At 45.2% G+C, this 12,085-nt stretch overlaps 1 protein-coding gene across 8 annotated transcripts in view; it reads right to left on the bottom strand.

Moving 5' to 3' along the window:
- Positions 1-12,085, bottom strand: part of Rgs6 (regulator of G protein signaling 6) — a 516,963-nt gene that overhangs the window by 440,250 nt on the left and 64,628 nt on the right. The gene's annotated exons all lie outside the window — the stretch shown is intronic.

Here is a 12,085-nt window from a genome sequence, read left to right as displayed (position 1 = left end):
TCCGGGCGTTCTGAATCTGCACCGCACCACCTTCCATCCGGGCGTTCTGAATCTCCACCGCACCACCTTCCATCCGGGCGTTCTGAATCTGCACCACACCACCTTCCATCCGGGCGTTCTGAATCTCCACCGCACCACCTTCCATCCGGGCGTTCTGAATCTCCACCGCATCACCTTCCACGAGTTTTTTGAGTGCTGAGAAGCCTTGGGCTAAGTATTTAATCTTTTGCAGTTCCTCGAGAATGGCTGAGAGCTGAGCGAATCTTCTAACTCTAAAGTGAACAGCAGGACTCCATATTTATATGACTTGGCTTCACATTACCTGAATTTCTTTAGATTGTGGTCCCTGAATCGCACTGCCTGGGCCACATTAGGCTGCATTATTCATAAACTGTGATGCAGATTACTCTATGGCCTATGGGCCCAGAGCCCTGGACCAGAGCCCTCTCTGTGTCACCCACTTTGTCTCTGCTTCTCTTGAAAAGCTGAGTAAACCTGCCAAGCTGGTTTATCTTCAGTCTTTTGTGGGCCTACCCTGAGAATTTCACTTAGAAACCACAGACACAGACCAGAAATCCACAGGGCTACCAGATACTTAACCCCGAGACACTGAGAGCTGGACACAAATCTGCACGTGGTTTTGGGAGGAGTTTCAGAGAAAGCAGAGAAACAACAAGGTATGTGCCATCTTGGAGTACAAGCAATCTTGGCTCACAAGGAATCCACACAGCCAGCCTAGCTAGAATTCACTTCCAGGAATATAGCCCTAAAGGAAAGCCTTCTGTAAGAATACTGTGTGCCTGTGAATTTGACCTAAATAAGAACAGTGGGTGCCTGTCTCACAGCTGAATTCTCTATGCACAGTCAACCTGTGATGGACCCTGATGGACACTAAGGAGAGCAGTTTGTCTCTCCCATCTGCCATAGTCAGGGCCTCATTTGCTCCTGCTCTAGGAAGGCACCACCTGGTGGTCACTACCAGAAATGACAACACACACTTTGCCAAAACTTTCAACCTCTCCAGCAACCACACTTTACATTCATTCAACAAAATTCTGCTGAGCCCTTATCACAGGCCAGAGAGTGTGGGAGGTACAGAGACACCAGTAAGATAAGACTCGGTGGCAGGATGCAGAGAGCTTATCGCCAACGCAACTGAGCCAAGAAGACAGAAGAATAAGGTCTAACTTGGACCACATCCTTGGCATCCCAGCCTTCTATTAAAGCCCCTCCTTTGCATGAGAAGAATTATTAGCACAAATGGCCCTGCTTTCTACCTTATTCCTCCCACCGCTGTCATCCATCTTCCCAGTCACTGCCAACCAGGGCCCTTTCCAGATTTAAATCAACTGTCTTGCTAGGTCTTTCCCCAAGGAAACCTAAAATGACAGGGGCCCTGCATTCTTTATTTTCGCTGGAAGTTTTAATCCCCTCTGAAGGTGTCTCCTTTCATTCTTAGGCTCTCCTTTCCTTCCTCAAAGAAGCAGGTGGGTGAGAAGATGAAGGATCAAGACACAAGGGACCCCCACTCTCATCAGAACTCTGATTTCGAAATACCCCGTGACACATTCTAGTGAACAACTCCTTTTAATCTGTGGGGGTGATCTGACTGATGTAAGGAAATAGCCACATTTTAAATAGAGTCCCTAATAATGACTCAGACGGGCGTCTGGACAGGGTTCATGCCATCGTGAATCCGAAAATGAGTTCCAGCTATTAAAAAAAGGAAATTGGCTTTCTTGCGTAGCTGGAGGCAATTTAGAAGAAGGAGCTCTAGCGAATGGGTTTGGAGCCCTGGTGAGTGCTCGTGAAATGAGTTTCTATCTCCTAAGTCCACTGCTTAGGAAAGTTGTTCTCTTCAAGGTGTCCAAGTTTTCTCGGCAGGTAAGATCGCGGGTATAATAAGAACACTAAGGGTACCAATGAGAAAGATGGGTTGATACAGTGAGAGCCATGGGTGCTTGGGGGCCAAGGGCATCCTCTAAAGTTGAAATTGCCCTCAAACAGGGAAGCCACCCTTTCCAATGGAATGTGGAGGCTGGAGTCACAGACTGGCATGGAGAAAAGAAAGGATATGGGGCATGAGCCAGGGTAGATGGAGTGTGAGCTAGGGTAGATGGGGGTGTGAGCTGGAATAGGAAGCAGGTGTGAGCCTAGAAGAAGCGACTGCTCTGACTTCTCACCTGCATCCCCAAATGTGCTCTCCCAATATCCCTTCCCAAGACAAACTGTCACCCGGAAGCCCCAGCCCCCAAAGACACTCTCCAGCCAGGCCGCCTCTCCTCCTCAGATCCCATGTCACTCCTTGGCACCATCTGCTTGTTTGCTGATGGGTTGATAGACTGCCTGCAAGGGGGATGGCTGTGTGCTGCTTGCTTCCCATCCCTGTACCTAAAACAGTTGCTGGCACACAGTAGCTGCTTAATAAACACCAGTTGTTATTATCGGCACACTTTGCACAGAGCCTAGAAACTTGAGGCTGACTCCATAAACATTAGTATTTATAGGTGAGTTATCTCCAGAAACTAGCAAAAGGAGGAAGGCAGCTGGGCGGCACCGAACCTCGGAGAACAGTCTGTGGCTTGCCAGCAAAAGGAAGAAAAATGAGGGGATCATGCAGAGTCACAGAGATTAATAAGTGTGGCCCCCTCTGAGACAGAGCTAAGCCCAGCCAGCTGGAGAGGTCTCCCTCCACAGTACGGAGCCCCAGACCTGTCCAACTGGCAGCACAGAAAACAGCGAAGTGAGGTTAAGACCCTTCATCCTGGGAGAGGCCAGCAATACTGAAGGGAGAGGGGGAAGGGGAGGTACTTAGGCTAAGCCAGTGTTTGGCTACTAGAAATACACTGCCAGGCGATGGCCTCTTCAGCCCCATCTTTCCCTTCTCCTCTTGTCTGACTGTTTGGAAATGCAGATTCTGGCAGAGTTCATAAAAGTCCCCTTGGCTGGGAGACGTGTAATTGACTGTTCCAGATAGACTAGAATCACAGGCTGGGCTCACTCAGTACACAGACCTGCTGAGCACTGAGAAGATTCTGAGCAAAAGCACGGATGCAACTTCCAGAGATATACGCCACCACGGGGGTTGGAGTCCCGCCCCTTCTCAGCCTCTCCGACTGGCCAGGGTCCACCAAGCCATGACTGCCCACGAGCTTTCTCCTAGACCCATCAGGTAGCACATGAGAGTCCAGACCATTCTTTTAAACATCAAGCAAAAATCCCCATGACTATCTTTTAGTCCTAATTAAGATGCTGCTAAATTAGATCAGGAACAAGGGAAAGCTGTAGTAACGTACCCTGGAGTATGCCCTCAATCATTAACTGATAGTAAGATGCCAGTCACTTCAGCCCTGATTCAAAAAGTATAACCGTTAATTTCATTTTTACCAAAGCTCGGCCTTGATTTTAGTGTATGAGCAAATAAATCAAGAGAGGGTAGAAAAGCCTTCCATGAACTACGTGTCTGCCAATGTGCCTTTAAAACATATCTCAGCAGAAACCAGCATAATCCCTACCTACATTCTAAGCATCTGTCCTTATACTGGCAGATAAATGTAGTCTTCGCCCCTCCTCAAGGAAACTTCTCTTTGCTACAAACAGAGGCTGTTTTAGAAAACCACAGCCAATCAAAATGCAGAGTTGTGGAGCCCAGTCCCACCTGATACATCTACAGTTCAGGGTTCATTGCAGAAGAGGAGGCACAAAGACTGGAGGAGACAGAGGCTCAGGGAGTTTGCTGTGAGACTGTGTCTCCTAGGGATGTCAGAAGCTACACCCCAGAAAGTCTCACCAATGTAGCCGCCTAAATGTGATCTCAACAGAGATGACACCAACAGACAACAGGCACTCCCAAGTGGACAGGGGAAAGGTCGAGGGCCTCCTTGCTAGAAAAAGAACGGCAGGCAACTAAGGGATGCTGAGAGGGGGAGAAAGCGTTTTCCCCAGGGAACATCAACTGGTTATCCAAATGCAGGTGGTAATTTCATATTTAGTACTCTTTCTGTCTCTGTCTCTGTCTTTCTGCTCTGTCTCTTTCACTGTCTGTCTCTGTTTCTCTGTCTGTCTGTTTCTCTGTCTGTCTGTCTGTCTGTCTGTCTGTCTCTCTCTCTCTCACGTATGCACAGCACATGTACACACTGGCATATAGCAGATCCCTATTAATTCCTGGCTGGTCTCCCTTGCTCAGAAGAAAATGCTAGTGGTTTGTGTTTGTTCCCTTACACGCCCACCACTTTTCAGACTTTTCTTGAATTTAAATCCACACAAAAATGCAATTTCTCACAGAGGAATATTATCATGATGCCATCTTGGATCGGCCAGATGAGACTAGCATGTTTTAGTTTTGTTCTGAATGTTGGGATTGCACTCAGAGGGCAGCATTTCATCCCAGCAACACAGTGAGCTGAGACAACAACTCCACACAGACCCAAGGTACATGCAATATCACATCATGGTTCTAACTCACAGCCGAACTTGAAACAAAGGAGAAGCCCCTAGATGCCCGATACACAGTGACAACTAAAGTCTAACCCCGAACACACAATATATCTGTGGATCACCCTTGGATAGAAGGGCTCACTGCAGGGGAAAAGAGAATAGAAGAAATTCAGATTCCACAGAAGCCAGGACTTCCAACAGCAGGCAGGAAGAGAAGCCGAGCCTATGGGGACTGCCCAAGGCCCAAGGCTGTTGTCCAAGGCCCTTTCAAGGAGAAACAAGTTCATGGGCTGGAAGAGGCTGAAACTATCTCTCATTAGCCCACTCCTAGCCTGTCTCTGTCCAAGAATGAAGTCAGACAACTTATCAGCAAAGAGCACCCTGACCTCTGCCCCTTGACTGTTGTGGGTTTGTGGAAGTGTGGGTACCAATGTAGGCTTCCCGTACAGCCTAGTAATACCCAACACGAGAAAGCAGCACAGAAACTGGTGCTGGGCATGGAAGAACTAGAGTGAAACTCACAAGATCCATGCTATAGACAATTCCTAAAGAGAAGCCAGTCCTACTAAGCACACTCATGAGAAAGTCACACTATGCAAGAGGATCCTGGCCTTGAAAACTAGAACTAACAGAATAGTGTAAAAGAGAATATAATTGTGTTTAAAGTTAAAAAAAAACTAATTTCAAATGCTAAATTACATTTGATAAAATTCAACAATAATTCACTACCTTTTAAAGTAACAAAACAACAAGCAATGCTTCATACAAATCTAGGAATATAAGGACATTTTCTCACCCCAATAAAGGGCACTGTGAGCAAGCTATAGGAGGTGCTATCTGTGGTGGTACAGTGTGATAAACAACCCTGTTATTATAGCAAGGTGTGTGTTGAGGATGGCAGTTGCTTGGTTCAACATTTTGTGTGTGTAGGGGGGGGGGGTTCAGAAAACTTTTTCAATAAGGAGCTCAGATAGTAAATACTTTAGCATAGAAGGAATCTGTGACTTAACTGCCACTGCAATGCAGAAGAAGCTATAGAATGTAGGGCTATATCTATTTTAATAAAACTTTATTTACAAGAGACAAATGGCACCGTCAAAGTTCAAGTCAGTATATTATGCCAGGAAGAAGTGAAAGTCACACGGCTTTTAAAAGCCTCTCCTTATAAAATTACTACACTTTTAACAAATTTACAAAATATACAAATCACAGAAGTTAGTAAAACAAATAAAAGTTCTGCAGGATCTACAAAAACAAATCTTGGTTCTATACAGCAGCAACAACAGGAATGGATAAAATGTAAAAGGTACCATTAGCAACAAAGACTGTGGGTAGGTAGGAACATGTTTAACAAAGGTGATTATGAAGAGCTAGGCAAAACCCCAAAGACTTAAATAAAAGACTAAATAAACATATGTGTACCATAACAGAGGATGAAAGGCCCTCTGTCACAAGAGGCCAAACACTTCCAGTTCACCCCGAAACTATCTCAGTGGTTCCGACAAAAGTCCAACAGGCTTCATGTTCCCAAAATAGAGTAGAAAGTGTGGAGCATCTAGCATCACCAAAACAAATGAGAAGGAGAAAAACGAGGCAGAACTTTACCTAAACCTCACTCAAGTCTAGAGTAATTGCAATGGGGGCCAGGGAGGGGGATGACCTGGGCAATCGGACCGCATGGAGTTAGAGGAAAGAAAGGAGCCAGCACGTGTCTGGAATCCCTGCACTCAGGTGGCTGAGGCACAAGGACTCAAGTGAGTTCTAGACCAGCCTGGGCTATGGAATGAGACCATTCCCAAACATAAAGAGATAAGGGGCTTAAAGAAGTTTCTCAGCAGTTAAGAGCACTTGATATTCTTGCAAAATGGGACCTGGGTTTTGTTTCCAGCATTAACATGGTGACTCATGGCCATTTGTAACTCCAGTCCCAGGGGATCTGAAGCCTGCTTCTGGTCTTTGTGGACCCTGGGCAATGTACCCATGCACGCAGGCAAATACTCATGCACATAAAGTAAAAGTAAATATTTTTTAAGAAAGTAAACAAAACCCAAAACAGCAACACATACTAGGAATGTGGTGTGGTATGTAACCACAGGAGAAAGTGTGCATAACTGAGACAAGAAGATATTTATGGAGAAAGGCTATAAGATGATTCCAACGTTATTACATACAAAATCAGCTCTAAATGACTACAAAACACTGTATTTCCAACTTTTAACAAGAATGCACAGGAAAGTGTAAGAAATCATGGTTAAGCAAGGTCGCTTATACCACACACAAAGTCTTTAGCATAAAAGGGGGGTTGAGAGGCATGGCTGTGTGCCAATGTTGTGTTCAACATCACAGAAAGATGAATGCACAGGTTAGAGACAGCAAAAGAGCTATAGTCCATCAAACTGATCAAGAACTGATATCTCTAATAATAATATACATGATTCTTGTGCCATAAGTGAAAAGTCCAGCAACCAAAGAGTATCAAAGGGGATGAGTGACCACGGGATAACAGGCAAAAGGTGTGCAGATGGGCAGTGGGCAGTTCACACTAGTGGGAACTCAGAAGGCCTTTGAGACAAGAGGAGATGATCTCAAGAAGATGCCTTGTCAGGCTCACAAGGCAAGGCATGCAACTTAAATCAACAAGTACAACCCCAAGCCCATCAGATGGGCAGAAATTAAAAATCTGATAAACCCAGTGGACACGGTGGAAGCAATGCCTGCCATTAGGAGCTTGCTGGTTTTTTGTTTGTTTATTTGTTTTTGTTTTGGGGTTTGGGGTTTTTTGTTTTTGTTTTTGTCTTTTTTGAGACAGGGTTTCTCTGTGTAGCCCTGGCTGTCCTGGAACTCACTCTGTAGACCAGGCTGGCCTCGAACTCAGAAATCCGCCTGCCTCTGCCTCCCGAGTGCTGGGATCAAAGGCATGCGCCACCACACCTGGCTCTTACTGTTGTGGGGAGCCATGTTGTGGTGTGACCATTTCATGTCCCTCACAGTCTCTGTCTGCACATGAGCTGGTGCTGTTTGGGGTGGCTGTGACATGTTCAGGACATGGAGCCAAACTACAGACTGGGCCACCAGGGGCAGACCTTGAGAGCAACAGTAGAGCCTTGCTTTCTCTCTCATCTCTGCCTCCTCATGTGCCAAAAATGTAGCAAGCCACCGCTTTGCACACCCACTGCCACGAGAGCTCCACCATGTCATCCCTGGCATGGTGAGTCATACTCACTGGGACTGTGAGCCAAAATAAATCTTGCCCTCTGTCAGGCAACTTGGTCAGAGTAGTAATAAAACTACAGTATTTTGAAATGTTCTACTAAATTGAAAATATACATGTTCTTAGAACCTAGTAATTTCTCCTCTGGGTCCTGGCCTAGATATGACTTAGTGTGTTTCTAAACAGGCATGGACAGAATTAATTGCTAGGCCACTGTTTTAGAATGATGGGTAACAGCATCTTAACTTTATCTCCAATGTATCAATGAATAAACAGATTCATCCATACACTGGAATACTATAGAGCAGTAAAGATAAGTGAGCCTCGCTAAATCAGCAACGTACGAAGGATGAACATGGTAAATACACCTCATGTAAATGCCCAGACACCCCCTTACAAAGGCCTGCGTGGTGGGACCACTGATGGAAGGAGTGGGAAGGATGGGTAGGCATGGGAAAGAGCAGGGTTCTAGGAATATCTAGACGATTTGCTTCCAAAGAAATAACAGTGCAGACCAGCTGTGTGAAAGAACACGTGTGACGAAATACAGCAAAAGGTTAACACCTGCCGGTATTAGTGCTGGGAGCTCTCCTGCTGTCATATAGAGCTTTGTGTTACTATTGGGAGCACGCCTGCCTGTCCTATAGTGTTCCATGTTGTTCTGTAGGCTTCAATGTGTCACCATTTTAAAGACTGTTTTCAAAAGAAAAGATGCCTCAACTGAAATGTTGTTTCAGAAAGGGTTCATGTATGAAAATGAAATGCCCAAGTTATCGTGACATAAGGAGGTCTCTAAAGTGACCCAGCCCCTTAGGCTAGGACCCCCCTGCTCTGGCCACCACCTCAGAAGCTGGACCCTACAGTGACAGCTCTTTACTCTCTTCCAAAGCCCTCTACATGAAGAAGGCACATTTGCCAAGTGTGAGAATTTTCAAGAATATTTACAATAATGTATACGACGCGCTGGAGGCAACCCGAAAGGAAGGATTCTGGAAATATTTAGAGCATTTAGCAACATCAGTGGAAGCATCAAAGAATTCTTCCTATCTCCAGGTCACTGCTTTTGTTTATTGTAAAACTGATATTTTACTTTAAGACTCAGCAGCAGCAGCAACTGTGGCCATTTCTCCTGTGACCACTCCAGGAGTGTAGACACTGCACTGAGAACGCCCTCAGAACTGTTTGCGGGGTCTGTTAGAAATTGCAGCCCATCCTTAGAAACAGGATGTCATTCAGCTCCGAGCTCACTGGGCGGGTGGCTGTAAATTACAGCAGATCCTCGCATCAACCAAGGGGGATTTACCTAGGCATTCTGCTTAGAAAATGGGAAAGCTGTTAATCAAACACTGAACCCCATGGGTTAGCAGAAAAGAAACACTTTCAGAGCAAGGTCAGACCCGGCAGCTACAATAAGGACAGAGCCCGGCATTAAAGAACAGGACCAGCAAGAGAGGGAGGGCGGACAATGGGGCGGCCTCCTGCCTCGCCTCTGTACCTGTTCCTCCTCCAGAGCAATACTAACCTGAGAGAACAGCCTGAAAGGATACATCCCGCTCTGCAGATAAAAAGCTCATTGTCAACTGTCGGGCCAGCAAAGAAAGCCTTCGTTATATTTATAACGTACACTGCAAGCCATTCAACAAAACATAGTCATGGTTAATCCTGAATACATATCTATTTCATGATATTTATTGAACGAATTATGGCATCGAAAGCAGCCATGCAACCCAGTTTGCGATGGATGAGTTACATTGTCCGTAGAATGAATAGCACACTTCTAACAAGATTTTTAATGCTCACTGTATTTGTTATATATACAAAATGAGTCCTGTTGACTCTCAAGTCTGGGGTGTCACCCATTGCCGCTATCCGGGAGCCCACATGGAGACCACTCTATTTGTGGCTTCTGGATCAATGAGTTGAGAAAAGGGAGTCTGATGTGTCGTTCACCTTACCAACAAATACAGCGTGATAAATAGTGCTGACTGGACAGGTCAATGACCCTGTAAATCATTGCTAAAGTGTATTGTTTGTTTACACTATGTCACAGAGCATTAAGTACTAATTCCACTTACTAATTCATTTGATTTTTTTTAACAACCTGCCAGTGTGGGTATCAAGACCAACCCCCACCACCAACACCACCAATAACAAAAACAACAACCCACCAATTTATAAGTAAGAGGGTATGAATTCTACAGAGTCCACAACTTGGCCAAAGTCACAGCAGTACTAAGTGGTTGGGGCAAGATTCAATTTTTCATCACTATAAAATTCCTTAAAGACTGCTGTTGTCTGGATCCACAATGGCCCCCAGGGGCCAAGTATTAAAGGCTTGGATTCTCAGACTATGGGAGGTGATGAGACCTTTAAGAAGTAAGGCCTAGTGGAAAAAGTTAGGCAGGATTCAATAAGGAAATATGAAGATGTTATAAGCCCCTGAAACACTTGGAAATTAATTTTCAGCCAGGAGTTTATACCTCACTGGGAACAATTGTCACTGTCATGCCATAGAGGAAAAAAAAAATCAAGAGATCCAGAAGGGGATAGCACAGAAGAGGTGTGCTCATACACTAGCTCTTATAGCGGCTGATTCCACTCAGACAAGAAAATGGAGACTTGCAGGTGAGGTGGCAGGATTAGGGGTTTGTTCCATGTGACCTTATGAAGGAGAAGAAGCTGCCAAACAGGAGTAGTGGGGAGACCATTTCAAACAGATAAGGAGAAGAAGAGCGTCATAAATCCACAAAGGTGGTGATACAGTACCTCACAAGTATGGAGAAGAGGATGTATGACACAGGCAAGAGAAACTAAAGGGAGCATGGCTCTGCCAGCGTGGCCTCCAGAAGGTAAGCCAGACATCCCTGACAGCACTCCTACCCTCAGGATAGGCCTACAGCCTTCATGAGCCTCTGCCTCAGTTGTTTTGCTGAGACATGGATTCCTCCAGTGGACAGGCCAGCAGCAGAAAGGAATCCCACCGTGCTACTCTGAGATGCAGAGGGCAATAGCACAGTGAGAATTTGAAAGGGACACATTGTTTGAAACTGAGATACCCCAGGGACGTGAGAATCAACAACCACCAGTCTCAGGGCTGAATTTACACTACAACTTAGCGCCGCTATTATGAGAGACAACCTCTATGCTGCCAAGTAGGCAGCAAGGCCCTCAGTTCAGTCAGTGACTAATGTAGAGTCAGGGATCCCCACCCTCAGTTTTCAGGAGTAGATCCCATCAATTAAGAATAACATTGGAGTGTAGCGGGTCTGGGTCTGCAGTCTGAGACAGTAGTCAAGAGGTAGACCAATCTCCAAAGTTACCTATCTGCTTTCAGTATCATAGAGACCAGGACTCTGAAGCTCCAGCAATCAGCTTGAGATGTGTGGATGTCTCCCTAGAGACATACTTAGGAAGGTATTGAAAGCACAGAGACAGGTTCTTGGGTTTTCAGCCTGTACAGCTCTCCATGCGGAGGTTGCTTAAACATTTGCAATACGCTGGAGATACACCCCAAGTGAGGACATTAGCCACCCTGGGCAGTAAAAGCTGGGGAGTGTGGGAAAGGTTATAATAACATATCCAGCTTGTAGGTTACAAAGCTAAACATAGGCAGTAAAAGACCCTGCTATGAAAAGAAGGGATGATACCACAGTGAAGATAGCTCTGGCCACATCAGACACCTGACAAATACAGACTCACCCTGCCACATAAGCCACAGGAAAGGCAAGAGTCCCCAAACCCAACCAAACCCACTGCCCATAGCTGCAGCAGTCTCCAGTTTTCAAGACCCGAGGAAGAGGCAACTCTGAGATTTAACCTTCCCCTCCCCCCTTTTTTCTTTATCTCTGTACTTTCCTGTTCTTTGCATTGCACTTTTATTTTTTTATTTTTTATTTTTATTTTTTTTTGGTAATCCATTGATTATTCTAGATAGTAAATTGTTTATAGGTAATTCAGTTATATGGAGCTACAAATATTTACACATGAAAAGGAAACAGAACAGACTCTTGTGTTGAGGAATATGATGGAAAGTGATGAACTCAGATCATTGTTGACAAGATTTGAACAATTACTTACGTGGGAAAAGTCTAAACCACCATCTGGTCGCTAGATATCAAAGGAAAGAATTGTTCACTGGTTTGAACACTTTCCATTAATTCATTTAATAATTTTCAGTTTCAAAAGAAGATCAAGGACAAGTGGCTAACTGTGGTGCCTATTAGAATACCAAAGTGCATGCTCCTCCAAGCCCAGTTAGCAATGCAAATACACCTTACAGAGTCCACTCAGGCATCCTAGGTCTTCTTATCCTGCCCCCTACCTGAAACTTCCCCAGCTCACAGGCTTCTCTTCCCCCTACTTCCATTCCTATATAATCCTGCCATCCATCCATAAATTTTCTTGTTTTCTCTTTTGTTTTGGTTTTTGGTTTTTTTT

Source organism: Mus caroli, chromosome 12, assembly GCF_900094665.2.
Source record: "Mus caroli chromosome 12, CAROLI_EIJ_v1.1, whole genome shotgun sequence".
Classification (NCBI taxonomy): domain Eukaryota; kingdom Metazoa; phylum Chordata; class Mammalia; order Rodentia; family Muridae; genus Mus; species Mus caroli.
The sequence above is the reverse complement of the archived record's forward strand: the minus strand, read 5'-3'. Positions and strand labels throughout refer to the sequence as shown.